The sequence below is a fragment of the Fulmarus glacialis genome, unplaced genomic scaffold, assembly GCF_000690835.1.
Source record: "Fulmarus glacialis isolate BGI_N327 unplaced genomic scaffold, ASM69083v1 scaffold41277, whole genome shotgun sequence".
Lineage (NCBI taxonomy): Eukaryota > Metazoa > Chordata > Aves > Procellariiformes > Procellariidae > Fulmarus > Fulmarus glacialis.
The window spans coordinates 35,997-54,658 of NW_009224586.1; positions in this window are offsets into that span (position 1 = coordinate 35,997).

Here is an 18,662-nt window from a genome sequence, read left to right on the forward strand (position 1 = left end):
CAGAGCACTTTGTGTCCCTGACAAATTCTACATCCATTGTATCGGCATACGCTATTCCGAAAGTCCCACGAGTTGTATTTCTCCATTTACCCACAAAAAGCATATACAGCTGTGCAAGTTTATGAAAACAAGACCCGTATTTATGTCCACAAATCCTGCCTTAAGGGGACACACTTGCGAATTAGGCTATCAATCTGCTACTACTTCTTTTGCTCTTTGGCTCCACTGACTCCTATGATACTGAATATAAACTCACCAGGAACTAAAAATTTTTTATGTTTTACCGAAGCATGGGTAAGCTGTTACCTAATACTAGCATTCGCTTTTAAAGTTCTGATTTAAGAGGCTCGTTGCAGTTAGCCAAACAAAAACCCCACCACCTATGACCAGTTCTCTGCCTCAAAGCGTGAAACTGAGTTGCCTCTCTTGCAAGTTCAATGTTGATTAAAAACAAAATGCCATGCCACCTCAACCTTACAGAGAGCCTTTCCTGTACAGTACTAGCAGTGTTAGAATAATCTCTTTCACCCTAATGTCCATATGCCAGATTCCCCACTGGAACTAGCTTGGTACCAAGAGCTGAGGTTAGTTCAACTTCCAGGTCTTAGCAATCTGGACCTGCTATTCAGGTCTTAGCAATTCTACAAAGCCAAAAAAAGAAAAAAAAAAGGCAATATTGTGGACCATCTAATATTCCCTGAGCTGCGAGTAATATTGTAAGTTACAGTGGCTATCTGAAAACAAGATTAGCAATGCTGCTGAGGCACTAAAACGCTATACACCTTTTTGTTTTCTTTTAGGAGCACCGAATTACCTGCCCTCCACAGGAGCTGCTGCATGAGGAAGACCGTATTTGCTGACAGCAACAAGCAGGACTGCTCCCCTCCCACCGCGACGACTGCTCGCCACTGCAGGTCTGCTGCTGTCACGGAGCAGCGCAGGCTGCACTTGCTTACGAGCATCAAATTAGGAGCATCATAGAAGGTGCTTTGGATTTGGAGCAGTGCAGTTTCTGAAGAGCAGAAGAATGGCTTAGATGAGCTCAATTACACAAATAAGCACCTACGCGCTTAATGAAGTCATCTAATGAAATGAGGTAAGAGATGAGAGGCTCTCTCAATTCATTAAGCCTCCTCTCTTTGAGAGAGACTTTTTTATCCCCCAAGGGCTGGATTTAGCATATTTCTTGGGACGAATTGCTTCCTTCTGAGTTTTCTCCTCTGCAACCTGATGGCAAAGCAGGAGAGGGTTTCAGGCTGCTTTCTAATATACATGCGAGCGTGAGTCAAAATTTGCTTTTTGGCACATAGGAAAAACCTCTGGAATGAGTCTAAGGTGCTCAAAAATTTACTCTTTTTTTTTTCTTTTGTGTGTATTTTAGCAATTCAGTCAGTCTTGTCTTACTTCAGGAATATGGGAGGCTTCTAACTGTGTCTATGAGGATTCATGCAAGTTAACATTAAAAGCAATGGCACAAGCTCCTGTGCAATACCTGTCAGTGTGTAGATATGCCTCCCCTGGAGCAGACAAGCGTCTGCAACACACAGTATTTAACCTTGCAGGCAAAGCTTCCCAACCACAGATGTTTCAAGCCCAGGAACACATAAAAGAAACACATTTGTCTGTGCTTGTCTGCATAGATTCAGCCTCACTCCTTGCACCTTTGCAAGCTGCATCCTACTGCATCCTACTGTCATGTTAGTTGTTTGGCATCTGAGAAGACCAAAGCCAAGGTTTTGTCAAGTTCTGGTCTCCGGCTCATCGTTCGGTGCTCACTTAGGTGTGTGCAAGAACAAAAGTGGCTCTGTGACCCCTCGTGCAAGCAGCACCAGAGGTGTAAAGCGTCACAGGGAAAATGCAGCTAACACGACACTGATTTGGCGAATACCTCGTCAGGGCCTCACAAAAATCCCCCATTCAAATGGGAAACAGAGGTGAGAAAGCAGACCAAATAGCCGGAGGCCCTCCAAGCTGGTAACTATTTCTGCTCGTTTTTCCAGGTGTATCTCCTTTGCCGAGCACTTGTGTAAAGTTCTGTGAAGTCAAGATGCTATTTGGAGAAGAGAAATTCAGTTCAATCGGGTAAGTGAGGGAAGCACCCAGGTCAGATGCACTCTTTAATTCTGAGTAATGTTGCTTTTACCAGGAGCGTTGGGTCCTGAGGCACAAGCAATGAGAAGCCCAGAGAGCAGGACGGTACGGTGGGTAACAGCGAGATCCCACAGACGCCATCTTCTTGATATAAGCAAAGTAAATCTAGATAAATCCTATTTAGAGCAAACTGCAAAGATCTGTCAGGTTGCACCCTGTGACTTGTGCGAGGTTTGCACAGTGCCAGAGTAGGAACCATTTGATTTCTGTTATTTGTTTTCTATTATTTCCAATATCATCCCCAATAGTGTTCCTTACCTCTGTTCAGTACTGCGTGCGCTGTGGGAATGACATTTACGGGCTGTGCCTCTCCTCTTCCTTCGTGCCCTCCCAAGCACGGCAGTCCCTCCGAGCAGCCCAGGCGAAAAACTGGCTCCGGAGTATTCCTGGCATGTGTTTGCTCTGGCTGCGTGAGGGGCACAGCAGGAAGGAAAACGGATCAACCAGCTCATGGAACGGCTGAGGTGGTAGTGAGGATTACTGGGAGAGAGAGGAGGGAAAGAAGGAAGGGCTGGAGGAAGAAACTAGTGGAAAGCTGATGAATGTCAGAAAAATAAGAGCAGCATTTCTACCTTCTGGGAACACAGAGGTCTCGCATTCTCAGATGTGTATCTGCTGTGTATTAGACAAGGCTGTGCCATGCATTTAGTGAGTTAGTTTAAGATGACGTTTTTCAAAGAGGAACTACCTAAAAATATATAAAGAATTAAAGGAAAGGAAGAAAGTTCTCATTTATTTATAAACACTTGGGGGAACTACGTGCTGTTATCCCCCAGAACAGGCGTCTCGTGGCTCAGGACAATTACTACTGGACAAGGCAAGACATCAGGCTCTCAGCATGGCCTGCTGTTCTCTGCTTCCGTGCTGCTCTGAGCAGTCTGTCGCTAACTCCGAATCGCAACGGCGTCTGATGCATCCTTTCTCACACATAGCAGTGGGAACATAAAATAGATTGTTAGTTTTCCCAGAGAGACAGTTTCTGCTCACTGGCTTGACTTATAAAGTAGCGGCTACAAGGTTTGCCATCACCATTGCATTAACTACCTCTAAAACCCAGGGGCTTTTTAAAAACCAACCAACCAAAATCCAAAACAATGAGAGCACACAAAACCAGCAACCCCACACTTGCTGCTAATGAGCCAATTAGCCAAAAAACAGTGTGAGCATCTCTGAACCATATTCGCATAGAAATTCTGCCACTTGGTGCTGTTATCTGCATCCCATGCAAACCTACAGTCTGCTTCCAGCGCCTCTTTGATCCAAAGCAGAATGCAAACAGTAATTGATGGCGGTACAAGGCTCTGAAAATGTAAAGTGTTCTGCAAGTGCTGCTGCTTTCATCTCTGTTACGGAAGGGTCAAATATTTGACAAAAGGCCGTTTTTGCCTCTATCACTCCATATTTCTAGAAATCACACAGCTTCAAAACAAATGTATAAATGAAACGATGAAGAAAACCTATGAGGATTTAGAGATGGGAAAGGTTATTTAATAGTAGCAAAATACACCCGAATCTCTACTGATTCACTGCCTTCCCTTCACTTTGTTGCTTACTGACTTGTTGCTCTTTTCCACTGAAGGTCGTGCCCTACCTCTCTTCAGGCAACCCAGCTGGACCACGGCTCTCCCTGCCTCTGCAGCCCTGAGCCGGGACACAGCTGTGGGATGATGAGCAGCACTTCAGCCATCACTGTGTCACGCCATGCACAGCTGGTGCCAAACCCCCTCCTGGTGCCCCTAAATCCGTACCTCCCCCAGCTCCCTGCTCGGGAGGGAAATACCACCGCTCTCACCCACCCCAAACTCTGCCGAAGGCTCTGGAGACCTGGGCAGGTGGGATAGGTGACTAGCTAGGCTGCCAGCTGAGGCAGGGTCCACGCCAAATCTGACACATTCTGTGGGTTTGACCTTACAGTGACGATCCCAGAAATGGCCCTGGAGCAAGGTAAACAAGCAGAAGAGGCACAGACACTCGCAGGAGACACAGCCACAGTCTGGGGAGAAAGTCAAACAAAAGGGAGAGGATGCAGGGAGTTCTGTGCATTTTTTCTTAAACACAAGAAATGGATTTACACCGCCCCAAGAGCAAGCAAAAGTCCAAACGAGCAGACACCAAAATTTACGTTTTTACCTCCCAAGTCTTCTAAAAACATCAGTGTAAGAGACGGTCATCACTAAAACAACCAGCAGCCTTTGAAGACATTAAAATCTTCCCCTTTGCTGAAAGGCACTCCCATTTCCACACACACTTCTCAAGTCTTATTTGTTCTGGCATTGTCTCGTGCTGGCCAGCAATATAATAAAACACCGGTCAAATGATTCACTTGGATAACGTTCATGGTCCAGAGTTGCTCTTAGAATATATAACTGAAGCCCCCATGGACTTGTATACAGAGAAGTCTCTTCACATGATTTTTTTATTGGCCAAGTACTGGATTGCCATCTACTGGAGAGTAAAGAAATAAAAGCCAATAAACAGATACTGCATAGTAAGGGAACTATGTGTGTTGCCTGTGTATTTTTGGCTTTAACTTTCCCTGCTTCTATACAGTTAATCCAAGTCTGTGATGGCCTATAAAATTGTTTCTCTGTTACGGTAAACAACTGCGGGTCTTCACTATCTTCAAAGTTAGACCACATAAATATTACTTCTAGAGTGAGGCACTTCAAAAATTAAAAACAAATGTTTCTTCAAAATGAGCATATATGGTCCATTTAGAGCTGGAATTACTAGATAAGCAGCCAGAAAAAAATGTTACTAAGGATTAAAGCTTTCTTAGTCCTGGACTTCCGTATTTGTGTGACCTTTGTGGTCTAACAGTTGTGAGAATGGCTACTGGATAGCTAAATAGCATTACTACGGGGAGATAAAATTACTACTAGCAGAATGTATGCCAAAGGCAAATTAAAATATCTAAAGCTTTCTCTCTCTGTCCATCTCCTTTTGCCTGTGTAATGAATCTGTGTATTTAAGCCTATTAATATACAGTGATCTCTTGCTGCCTTCCAATTATTTTTTTTAAAAAAGACTATAAAGTCAAATGTTCTTAGAAGATAGGAAGTAGAAGAACTAAAATGGGCGGGACAGCTGCAATTCACCCTCCCGAGTGCTTTTGATGAGCTGAACATGTTTCCTACAGGATGCCCCTTTCAATCACTGCAGAACCTGACTCTGCATTAAGAGACTGTCCAGGTGGCAGATATAAAAGAAGGAAAAAAAGATAAATCTCTAGGACTGTGGACTGCATTACTGAGGAAGTTTGGGGCAGACATCAAATGAGGCAATGTGCAGTAACAGAAATAATCATTTTGTGGCTGTGTCAGCTGAGGCTGGTTTGAGTCACGCCTGTAACACAGAAAATATGATAACATAGAAAAACCCAGATACCTTGCTTTAAAAGACAGATGAAGGGTACTGAAGGGTTGGCTGTGTTTCAAGAAGAACGTGCCTCAGCCACCACAGCTCTTCTGAGTCCTTCTGCCCACCTGCTCCCCTTCCTCCTCCCCATCTTTCTTTACGTTTGTCCCGTGCCAGTCCCATATATTCACTCCCCCTTGTCTCCTCATCACCTCTCCTTGCTTACCTTGTCATTAGATCATCTACTGAGGTGCTTGTTCCAGCCTATTCCTCTCTGCTGAATACCACAGCCATGAGAATTTCACTCAAGACAACTTACTCATTGCTGCCAAGGCTCAGCTGGTGCAGCAGGAGAAAGGCATTTCGGGGAAGGTCCCCTCCAGATCCTGCAGCGTTACAGCAAATCTGCTGACCGGATTCACATGGTGTACAGTGGCTGCAGCCAGCATTAAGACTCGCTTTAAGCTGGACCATTTTCAGTGCAAAATAAAAAAATCTTCTCATCATTTAACTGTTACATTTTAGCAAGTAAACAAAAATCACAAAAGTGATGAGACCCAGACTTTGCCAATAGCCATGATCCTAAAGCAAGGAGGCAGCAAGTGCTCAATGACAAAAGAGGAATAAGTACAGTTGAGGGGTTGTTGTTGTTGTTGTTATATCATTTTCCTTAAATTTTTTCTTGAATGGTTGAATGATTTTTCTTAGGGGAGAAAACAGATCAGTCTGCAGCATAACCAGGGGAGTCCAGCCTCCCAGGGCTGGACACTAATACTTATTAGAATAGTGTTTATCACGTTAATTTGGGGGTTTCCTTTTCAGGAGAAAGTACATTTCTGCTAATCTCTTTTCCTTGAAAACACAGCACATTGGTTTTATTCTCTGCCTCTCATACAGGGCATGCTGTATCTCTCTGAAGAAAATCTACCACACCATCTGACTCTGATCGTATTCCACTTTGTAGCAACCCTTAAGACAGAGGCAAATCTCAGTGCTAAGCAATGTATGACTGGGAGGAAAAAAAAATCACTTTGCTGTTGGTACTGTTATCCTCCAGGCTCCAAGTCAGGAGATCAGTCTATTGGTTCAATTTTCTGTGCAGCAGTTCAGATATTTTTCCATTTTGATGAGACTATATTTCTTGAAAACAAAGAGAAAAAGCCAAACAGGGTGGGGAGCTGGGGAAGTTTCCAAGCAGAGCTCTGAGAGACGGTGTGCAAGAGACAGAAACTTCAGAAATAGTATATTTCTTTTCTCCAATAAATTTTCTGAGTGGCATCAAAAGAAGAAAGCTCTGCGATTCGCTGTCATTCAATAACATTTCATGTAGCTCTGTGCCATGCCCTTTTATTTGCTTCTTGTAGCTCCTACAAGAACCAATACCACGTGTCAGCCAGCCACGCGTGCCCACAGCCACGCGTGCCTGTGCCATCAGGGTGCCACCGTGACCACCTCCCACCCGGGTGTCCAGGTGAGGGCCGTGCCACAGCTGGCAGCTCTCCCCCTGCCCACTGGTGTTCGTAGTTCAGCCGGAGCCCGGTCACCCGCCAGGTTTGACGTGCAGATGCAGAACTGGGGAAAGTCCATGTCTGCTTGAACGCTTCCCTGTCCTCGGATCTAGAAATCTGGGCTTAACAGCAAATTATCACTGTCTTGATTTTGTGCCTTGCTGCCAGTGGCTAGTTTATATTTGTCCAAAAATGAGTGTTCATGTTTCCATTGCCTCGTCCTGAGTCAGCTCATACCTCCATCTGTGGTATGGACAGCAAAGCAATTAGCCTGGGTAGCCAGCTATGCCTTGTAGGAGCTGAGCCTTTTGCAGAGGGAGTGGGAGAATGAAAAGTCTGTGAACTATTTTTTGCAAAACCTTTTAATAATCTTGTTCAGAGACTACGGCCAAGCTTACATGTTATTTCTTTAAGTTTTGTTACTTTCTCTTTACAACCACAAAACATAATGATATTCTGCAACATACTTCCGTGGGCTGCCATGAACTAAGGCACTTACTTCTGCCCATCTTGATTCATCAAAATGATAAATTTCTGGCCCTGGTACCTTAATGAAGTCTGGCATATAGCTTGATATAATCACCCAAGTATAGTTTTGTGTATTTATTTATTTATTTATTCTGTGCATCCTTTGCCTTCTGTGGTGTGTCTTGAGGACAGACAGACAGACTTTTCCTACCTGAAATATGCATATTCAGCCTTCCTTATCCACTAACACGGTACTTCCATGTACGCTGTCCTCGTCTAATTCTTCCAGGGGCTCCAACGACCCCAGCCACTATCTTTTCTGCTACTGTCACTACCCCCTTCCCTCATTACTTTCCCTTCACAATATTCACCCTATTTCAGCCTCCACTGTCTTAAAAACTAACCGCCCGAAGTTCCTACCCCTGATCCCTGCCCCCTTCGTCCCCCTCCGTAGCGCTAGCCCTACCAAGCAGGCTGCCCCTGCCTGTCTCGTGCCGTCGGAGGGGCACCTCTTCAGGGTGGCACGGGTTTTGGGCAAACCTCGCTCTGTGCTCGGGCAAGTCTAGGAGTGCCTTGGCGCAAGCGGAAGCGTCCAAGAGGACACCTCTGGACTTGCTGTAAATGTGGGTCCCAGCAAATCAGGGGAGACCCTGTTCTTTCAGTGCAGTTATATCTGAGGTAGTAATATTTAAGTGAATAACTTCCTTCCTAACTTAATAGCTGTGGAGTTGACGTATTTATCTATATCTTACCTACTGGATGTCATTAAGGTCACCACTATCTCAGGAAACGATGTGTTAGAATTACACGCTGTACAGGATGAGGACAGGGATATCAGTGCGGCACAGCTTTCATATGGAGAGAGACTAAATAGCTCGGAAGTCTGAAGGGAGAGACTGAGGCAGGATAAGATGAAGGCCAGTGAAATGGTGATGGCCAGGGAAAATGTGAACGGAGAACAGTTTGCTCAGGTTCTTCACAAACACAGTGAACCACTGATATTAAATCAGCAAGAAGAAATAATTGTTCATGACTGTGTAGTTAAATTGTGACGTTCTTTAGAGCAAGCTGCTTCAGAGGCCACAAGAATTAAGAAATTGGAGAGATTGTGGAATATAGCTTCACGTATGGCTGCTAAAAAGATTATGGTGTGAATGGAGGCTTTACATGAGGACACACTTAAACCACAGACAACTGGGAGAGTGTACAGGGGGAAAGGTCTCATGCTCTTTCCACAAACATAATTTAGGATGCATGTGAAGGAAAGATACCAACATGAATAAACCCCTAGTCTGACCTAACACAACTGTTCCTACGTTAACGCATTTGGGAGACTTACTGGTGGACTGGAAGGTGCAGCTTGTGCTTTCCTCCTTGTATCTCATTTTTTCCGTAGTGCGCACTAGCGGTAACAGCATGGATTTAGCCACAGTGGTCAAATATGAGATCGCTTTTCTTTTGGCTAAGAGCAATCTGCAGTACCTCAAACCCCAGTTTAATTGCCCAGAAGCCTGTGAGCATTCGAATGAAATAGGAAAGGCCCTTCCCATTAAAAGCTGAGTAGCTCACTACTGTGTTACTCCATAGGACTTCTCAAACTTCAGCTGATGCCAACAGCAGCAGCAGAGGAATGATCTCTCCTGGCTGACACTCCATTTTCATATACAGTTTATGGAGCTTGGTGTTAATATATGGCCTTAAACAGATGCTGCTTTTCTCCTTCCATGTGATAATGAAGCTTGTGACAAAGCCAGGAGTACCTGATGACAAGGAAAGGAAGCAGAAGTGTTTTCATTGCAAGGGTCACCGCGGGGAGACTTTGGTGAATTAAGCAGCCGTGCCGTGGGTGACATAAGCGTGTTTCGGACACTATCTCCCCCCCCCATTCCTTTCCTTCCAGCTTTCCACTAACGCAAAGTGGGAAGCAGAGAAACTATCCATCCCATTTAGTCCAGACAAATTCCAGACATCTACTTTCTCATTTTATTCCAGTTACTAATTTTTCAGGGTCGAAGCGACCGCACAAACCAGAGAAACCACCGCGGCAGCCACCGCCAGACCTCCGGCGCCTGTCTCTGGGAGAGGCTGGGGGCTGCTGCGGCTGGTGGGGGGCAGCCTGGCAGAGCATCCCCCGCACCAGCGGCTGCCCCGCGGTGCAAGTCCTCCCAGCACACGCTCCTCCGAGCTCCGCTTTACTGCCATTCCCAACAAATAAACAGCTCTTTGCGACCCATAAAGCCCACGCTCACCATCCGCAGCCTGCACTTTGAAATCTGTTCCTTGCCCTTGTTTTTCTACAGGAAAGTGGCTAAAAATCCCTCCGTCGGTGCCATGTTTTTCCACGAATAGGGCCTGTCGTGACTAAGTATGTGCGCATGAGGGAGCTTTCCAAGCTTGAGCAATTCATCTGGCAGCAGTACGCAACGCTGTAAGAGTTGTTTCTGCCGGACGGGACCGAGAGCTGTTTTAATTGCATTAGTCACCAAGCAGCAGTACCGCTGATCTTGGACCCAGAGTGCTGGCTGGCCAGCAAGTCTCATGGTTATTTTAACTTTGTTTGTTTGACCTTTTCAGTGGTCCAGACCCCTCGAGGAGCTGAAGAATGCTTCATCCCCCCGCTGCCGCCTCTGAAACGCAGAGCAGCGAGGGCCAAGCGTTAGGCTAAGTACGAGGATGCACAGGCTGAGTAATGGTTCATCTTCACGGGGGAAGAGCCTGCCTCTTGCTGCCTGACTGAAGAGAAACCAGTTTTTATACAGTGACCAAATTCGGTGGGAAAGAAGGAAATGGTGCTGGCTGCTGTTTATTGCTCTGAGGATCACCAAACATTTATTTCTTCATTTATCAGCTGTGAGATTTCTTTATAGACAAATAAATCAGTAGATCTGTAGAACAGAACCAAAACCTGACATTTAGACCCAGATTCAAGTTTTCCCAAAGTTTGTGGGTGTTCGACTCATGTTATGCACTGATTCAAGCAGGATAAAAAGAAAGAAGCTGAAAAAGTTATGTCCTAATAGGAAGTTTTCAAAGTCCAGCAGGGCTCTCGCTTCGAAGTAGAACATTTGAAGATACATATTGTCTATCTAATACCATTACTTGCTGCAATTCGTATTACCGTAGACAAAGCATTGCACAAGTTTCAGTAGGACTCCAAATAATATTTCTAAAAAGCTGTTTACTGCCAGACCATTGTTTTTTTAACCTCTTGAGCCAAACTCTCGCAAACTGCACAGCATCTGGGGAGGAAATTAGTGCTCAAATTGCCAGTGTCAGGACAGACGCCAGACAAACTTTGTTCTGTAGCAATGATATCTCGCTCATTGCTGTCTGAACTACACACTTGTGTCTTGAAGTCCTGCACTCTTCAGCTTTCAGGAAACTTGTCAAAGCTAAGCTGATGCAGGAATTCGTACATGAGGAACCATAGTCTCAACTGCCTTTGACTCCTAATCATCAGCTGGATTACTCCTGCATGGCAGGTTCAGAAAGAAGAGAAAAGCTAGAAGGAATTTTGCACCAAATATTCTGGAAAACTGTGATACTAACAGATGAGTCATATAGAAATAAGGACGAAATATATCAAATTTATTATATGATACCTGATATCATGGACTCCATACCCCATGGAGCTCGAAAGACCTCCAGAAAAACCATTCACTTGATAACCCAAAATGGCTGAATCATAACAAGCTACCAAAAGAATCAGATCTCTGTTTTTATAATCTTTATCTCACAAGATCTTGGTAAGATTTGACAATGTATTCTTTTTAAAAGATCCCCCACCACTGAGTTTTGAGGATGACAAAGATGCTCTAAATGTGCTAAGGGGTTATTTATGCTCACTCCAACACTAAGCTCGCAGGTTGATGCTCCCAAAGTCAGAATAGTTACCCCTCAGGGCAAGGCTGCTTTTAGCTGGAAATACTTTACTGTTTGAAACTTCCTGATTAACACTTCTTGGGAGTCTGTAAATAGCTGGGGAGGAAGACATCCAGATAAAAGATGTTCGTGGATTTGCTGTCAGAGACGTGCAGTTCCCAGCGCAGCATTACCAGCGAGCCAAAGAAGACTGTGAAAACGATGCCTCTGGTAACACAGAGAGTGAGAGGGACAAGCGGGCGGCCACACGCAGACGCTGGCTCTGGAGGTCAGTTAAGACTCCAGTCGATGATTCAGTGAAATTTTCAATAGGAAGAAGGATAACATTTAAATTCCTCCAGATTTATTTGTGCTTGGTTTTACTCTGCCCCGGGAGTCAGGGCAAGCAGCTGTTTTCAAAATTCACTTTTATGGTGTGAAATTGCTTTACAATCTAAGGGGAGGGGAGGGAGCTGAGGCCTGGGTTTAGCAGAAAGTTAACATTTCAGACTAAACTTCTTTTAGCTAACTAAAACATGATAACCTTTCTTCCTGTACTACCACATAAACATATATGGTATGGCTCCGTCCCAGCTTCTGAGGTTAAGAGCTCCAACTCCAGCTCTACTCTGAAAAGACACTCTGTAAAAAAAACACATCCATATTTATTGGTTCTCAGTCACTCAAACCTCAGATCTGCTCATTTAAAAATAAAAAAGATGTTTTTTCTAGCTGCCAGTGCTTAAACTGCACCTGGCTCACAAATCATCTCTCACAGACTTCAGCTGCACCTTAACTGCGCCTACGAGGCATCTCGCTGGGCTGGGATTATGGATGAGGCGGTGGGTGCCAGGAAGAACACAGCTTGCTTTCACCGCCCTGAGAGGGTGTGCAGGGCTGGCAGCCTTATAAACCATCTTTTTTTACTTATAAGCTGAACGCATTCAATCTGCTGGTCAGCTGAAGCGTTCCAGAAATCACCTCAGGTTGCGCTGAATACCCCGAAAGCAGAGGTGAGAGGTGGTGCACGTTCATCGTGTAGTTAATGGAAAAGGTCACTATTCTTCCTTTAACGAGGTGGGCCAGATTCCTCACAACACTTCTGGCTTTCTCTCCAACGTGCTTCTCAGGAGGGACAGTGCCGTTACGTTACACGAACCGCAAGGGAAGAAACGGTCTGCGTAGGCAATTTAAGTGACTCTATTTTTTTTTCCCCATGTGGTTTCATAAACTTATAATTGAAAGTCATCTCAGTGGACAAATTCCTGATAACTTGCTCGAGCACCAGGAAAACGGCGGGCAGTGCGGCTCCCGGGGGAACTGCTGAGCCCGCGGCCATGGGGAGGATGTACTATCTAGGGAGCCGCCGACCCGGCCCCCAGCGCCGCCAACCGCCGGGCCTATCTGCAGGAAATGCTCGGGGCCTGCAGCAGGAGAGGTTGGGGCTGGGGAGACTCTAAAGCATCCGTGGGGAATGCCAAGCCCGTGCTGGAAACAGGCAGGAGCACAGTGCAGCGAGGGTGAAGGCTGAAGCCCCAGGAGCCAAGCAGAGGGGCACAAGGGTAGCTGCACCTCTAGCTAGCCTGGGCTCAGTATTTTAACAAAAAAAATAAAAAAAGAGAAAAAGAAAAAAGGGGGCTGGCTCATCTGATAATTGCTAATTAGCTCCTGCTTGCAGGGAACTTGGAGGCTCTGTCAGAAGCGGGGAGGGAGCCCTGAGCTGGTTTTGCCAAGGTAAGCTCTGCACCGGCATTCAAGGCTGCAGTCTAACCTAGTGCAGAGGCTGTGTAATGGGGGTCTCTGCTCTGAGACAGGGCGAGCAGCCTAAGGGCGGCAGGCATGTGGTGTGACTCAAAAGCCGCCGGGTCTGGGTCATGCTAATCTTCTTTCCCAAACTGAATGTTACCCAGGTGTTCACCAACTGCTGTGGCCGCAGGAGCACTGGTTCTCTGTGCTCAGTTGCATTACTTGGGGAAACTTCTGTATTTTATCCTTGAAAAAATGAAATTGTGTTTTGTCAGGAAGCAAAAGGTGAGCCGAGGGAGTGTGTGGGCCTTATGCATTTGATGTAAGGTGTGCGGCAAGGGGTAACTGATTGCTGGCCCTCCTCCCTGTGGGTGAGTCCTCAACCTGTGTCTCCAGAAGGATCATTCCTTCCCTTTTTCTCCCTTTTTTATTTTTCTTCGTTTCCCTCCCACCCTGTCCTTTGACTCCTTAAGCTAATGGATTATCATTCAGCTTTAAAGTCTTCTAGCTTTAGCTAAAAGCTTTCATTGCAATTTAACTCCTTCTGGTTGTCCAAGCAGTAGTGGAGAGCTCTTAGCGTGTTTTCCTCTCGCTTTGCAACTTGTTTATGTTTCTCTTGTGTAGTTCTTTGAATGACATCTTCCTCTTGTCTATGTTCTTTCCTACGAAGTTTCTACCTTCCAGATCTGCTTTTCCGCTTCAGTGGTAGTTTTTCTCTCTCATCTATATATGTGTGACTCTATATATACTAATAATAGGGTTCAGTGCTTTGCAACACAAGGTAATTTTCCTTGCATTGCAAACATGCATAAATGTTCCTATTCTGAATCAGTTTGACCTGTATCTCACTTAGCAGAATGATAAGAAGCTGTTTTGCTGAGTAACTGCCCATCTATTTTTAAGCAGCTCACTTTAAAGAGGAAAAAAGTTGGCAGCTGTTTCGTTTATTAAATCAACGTCAGTGCAGTTATGCTTTTAAATGGGTGAGGTGTTTTACTGGAGGGGGTGAAAGCTGCCTAGTATAGGCCATCAGAGTATTGTTACAAATAGTTTTTAAGTGGCAAAGCCAATGTAAAGAATCTCTGTGTGACTAATAAATGCATTATCATCTTTAAGCTATAAAAACAAAACCATTCCCTCCTCCCTTAGGAAGGAAGGTATCATTTATCAACCACTACAGCTTCAGGGTGTGAGAGTTCAAGATGGTCTGTGGTGATGTAAGCACATTTTTTGCACAACGCTGAACCTGTAGGGAGTTATTTCATTTTTAGTTTGAGGCTAAGAGGCAACTGAACCTTTATCATGGGTCTAAGGAATACACATATACATATATTGTTTCCAGTTCAGTTAAATCTCAGTAAACAGGGTTATGCTTACAACAATAAAAATATTTTTGGCAGCTATGGCAGAAGGCAAGAGAGACTAGGATAGTTCACACCACTAAGGAAAAGATAATGCCTTCTAATTAAGATAAAGCACGTGGCTGTGAGGTGTCAAGGACCAGCCTCTCATTTACCCTCCCCAACAGCACTAGGGGAGAAGTGGTTTAGTTCCCACCGACTGCCAGTAGCTAATTCTCTCTGTGCTGTGGAAATCAAGGGAGTCTTTTTTCAAAGGAGAGGGGGGAAACGAATGTCATTAAATGGACGAAAACTACGCTACTCATTGGTTTTTGTTAGGACCGTCACGGCTCCAGGGAGCACGAGACCATTGACTTCAGCCTAACCTGAGCTATTGATGGCTATAATTTCTGCCATCCCTTATCTTAGGAAGATTTACCAGAGCGCCATTTCTCTAAGTCACTGCACAGAAGTGACAGCGCTTGTAAACAGATGATGATGAACTATCTGTGGGAATTATTCCTGCTACATATAGTGCTGTTGGGGAGTAATAGCTGCCTGGTAGCAGACAGCCGCAGGAACCCAGCGAGAGCAGAGGGACTAGAGAGATTAATTTTCATCCCACTCTTCCCGCCTTGACTTCCAGCAGCTTGACTTTTGGTGGGACAGCTTTGGGGATAGTATAGTAAGCGTGCTGTTTGCGTTGCCCATTCAGTGATATGATTAAACACCACGCTTGCTGACAAACAAGAGGCTGGGACATAAGAAGGGAGTGAAAAGGGGGGGAACTGTAGCTCTCCACTGCGCAGAAGTATCGGTGCCACACGCTCACTCTGCTCCCCTCTGCAACACTGACTGTAATTGCAAAGCTCTCCAGCAAATACACTCCTCCAATGCTCTCTCTGTTTACCTTTTCACAAAAGCATCTATCAAGTTCTGATTAAAACCAGAATATGCTGCTTGACAAGACCTGGTCTAGGATATCAAAGGATCAGTCTGGTAGAGCCAGAATGGTTTCTGGAGGTGGATACAGTCCTCTGGGGATGGAGCTGCATCCAGCTTCAACTTCTGCCAGCATTCATAGATGCTATCCCACCAGCAGTCAAACCTCATATGTGCTGCCAACTACCTGGAGAGACAGCACTTCAGCTGCCCCAGTGATACCCCCCTCTCATACAGTACCACGCACTCCATCCTACCTGCCAGCACTCTTCAGGACGTGCTCAACAGCCTCAATGCGGGGAACCTATTTAGCATGTTTTAAGAAGGTAGTTCTTTAAAAATAGAAAGGAAAGCAGGTTTCCTTGTTTCTTTTTTTTAAAAAAAAAAAAAAAAAAAAGTCCCTTCTCTCACGTGGGCATGTTGAGTAAAGAACTGTGTAAAAATGATGCTCTCTTCTCCCCTCACTTTCAACTCTGACAGACTTGTTCAGAATTTAATCTGGTCAAAAAAAGCCAAAAGTATCAAAGGTTTCTCTCCCACCTCAGAAAAGTGCAATCTTCTACTGGCAACCAACAAGATCATTCATCTGCCTCTTATCATCATGTTTCATGAACTTTATGACATTTCAAGCACCTCTTTTTATGGAATGCGGAAGAGACCTACTGAATTTTCTACATCGCTCACTGAAGATTTCAGACACGCACACACACGCAATAAGCCAACACACAACAGCTTTCATTTAGTTATTCTATGAAAACATATTTTACTAATTTTCTGTATTGTAAAAAAAATGCTTTCATAACAATACAGAAGACATACAACATTCTTCTAGTATTAAGATACGAAATGTACATGTCTTGGCTTGGAGTTTATTGAACCTTACCATAGGACTCATGCTTGGCGGGGTTTGGGGGTTGGATTTTTTGTTTTGTTTTTTTAAGTGCACATGTTAGTAACAAAGGGCATAACACCAAGGAGGACGGATTCCTGTAGGAGCTAGTCAGTACCCATTTGAACAATTAAGTGTTTTCTAGTGCGCTTCGTGGTCCTCTCCTTCTACCAGGGCCTGACAGAAGAATGCAAGATGCTGTGTTTGTGCACCGTTACATTGTATGTACTATGGCTAAGTAATTTCCAAACACAGCTACCTCTACCCCACCCAGAGTAAGCGAGACTGGCATGATGAAAAAGCATGGATAATAGCGAGAGCACTTTCCACAGGCCGGCGTCCGGGAGGCTTTGTTAGGAGGATGGCTGGCACTGAGCTGCGGGTGATGAGCCCTACAAGCAGGCACCCTGGTGCTTAGCCTGGCCCCACGGTTGGGGTGCAGGGCTGCTCTGTGCTGTGCTGCTGCGACATCCCCAGAGGGTTCTCCTGCTGGGGTGCTCAGCGTCCTACCCTGGCAGGCTCCAGAGAGTCACACCGTGCTCTGCACCACAGCGGGAGCCTCCCCAGAGCCGGCGAGCTGAGCAAGGCACAGCAAAGGTGTCCAGCCCCAGAGCACTGGGGAAACTTCTTGGCTCTGGTCTGGCTCTGCGCTGGCGTAACAGCTCCTGGCAGAGTCCTGACCTGAGCTACGGGGTTGTCTCTGTCACGCTCCCAAGTCTCTGTGTTGTGCTGATAACGTTTTTGCCCAGGACTCTTACCCAGGGCCTCTCCGAAGCAGAGCAGTGTTGTGTTGGTGGGGCAGTTGGAGGGAATGACACCATCCATAACTTAGATATGGAAAACCACAGGAATTCAGTCTTTAGGGTGTTGACTGCTGCTCTTTCAAAAGTACTGAACTGTCTGTTATGATCACACCAACTTTTCATCTCGATACCAGACTCAAGCCCTCTGGGAGTTTATGAATTTTTTAGTATACAGATCAACATATGTACTCACTGAATGGTGTTGTCATGACCTGTAGCCCAGATTTCACAGGGTAGAACTCAAGCTATGAAATGTCTGCACGTTACTCTGTTTGCACATTTAATGCATCGTTTCTGTAATGTTTAGAGTCATGTGCTGGATATAATAGAGTTTGATGGACCATATTAACAATTTATCAACATATGCAAGGTACCATACAGTACAGCAAACTGAACAAGGAAGAGATTTAATCCATGATCTTTATTATGTGGTGTACATGAGCACATGAGTCTAAATTTAGAGACCAGAACACTAATTGTGATATTTTCAGATTGATGTTTGCAAGTATCCACCTTTACCTTTCTTGACCACCAGTTCTACATTGTAAATGCTGCAAGAATTCCCCTGGGGTTCCCACATGATCCAACATTTGCTGGAGGCTCTTCCCCTTACCTGAGTAAATGCTTCATACACTCTGTGAAAGAAAAGATGCAGAAACACACTTCCAGCTAAGGGAAACCACATATTCGGAGGTCCTCCATCCCCAGTAGCGCTGTATCTAGATAAAGAGATATTATGGAGCAATATTGCAATGCAAATCCCAATCACAATGTCCAATATTTGAAAATGAACCTACTCAGACATATTGTTGTTTAAACATGCCCTGGTAAAGGATTTAAAAAGGCAAAAAAATTTGCAGAGTATATCTCATTTGGATCAGTTGAGGTGAATGCCACTGAGGTTGCAGAGTTTTGTACGCTGCGTAGGAGTAAAGCCACATTCAAATCCAGGTTCAGGAAACCTTCAGTAAAATCAACACAAATTTTGATTGTTGGATTTGTTTTTCTCCCAGTGGAAAAGCAGATAAGGGTTTAGGATAGCTAGCCCCATGCTAGCTTTAAGGAAAATAATGCAGGAAAATCTATGCAGTGGGATGACAAATAGAGTTGCTGTGAGTACTACCTGTTGACCTGTTTTACGTTTAGATCCTTTTCTGAAAAGAATCTTTCTGTTTTATTGTGGCTGAGTGTTTCTCCCATCTCCATTTAAAACAGACCTTAAAAAACACATAAAAATCAATGACACATACAAATAAAAAGCTGACATAGGGCTCTAGCACTTTTTTGTAGCTAGCAATTTTTTTTGTTAGAAAGGAGATGGCATAGTCCAATACAGAATGCATATATACTATATGCATACTATACATATACATTCCTACATGTAGTTTGGCACTTCAAGATTGGATGATTTTCCATTAGTGACCTAGGCATCTTATCTAAGCTCCACCTCCCACGCATGCCTTACTGCTTCTTGGTATGGCTTTACATTTTCTTCATCACTGAAGCTCACAGTATATACTAAAACATCTGCTGCCAAGAGAAATAATGTTCCTCATGGTATTTTTAGTGACGAAAATGATTTTCTAAGGCTCAAGTG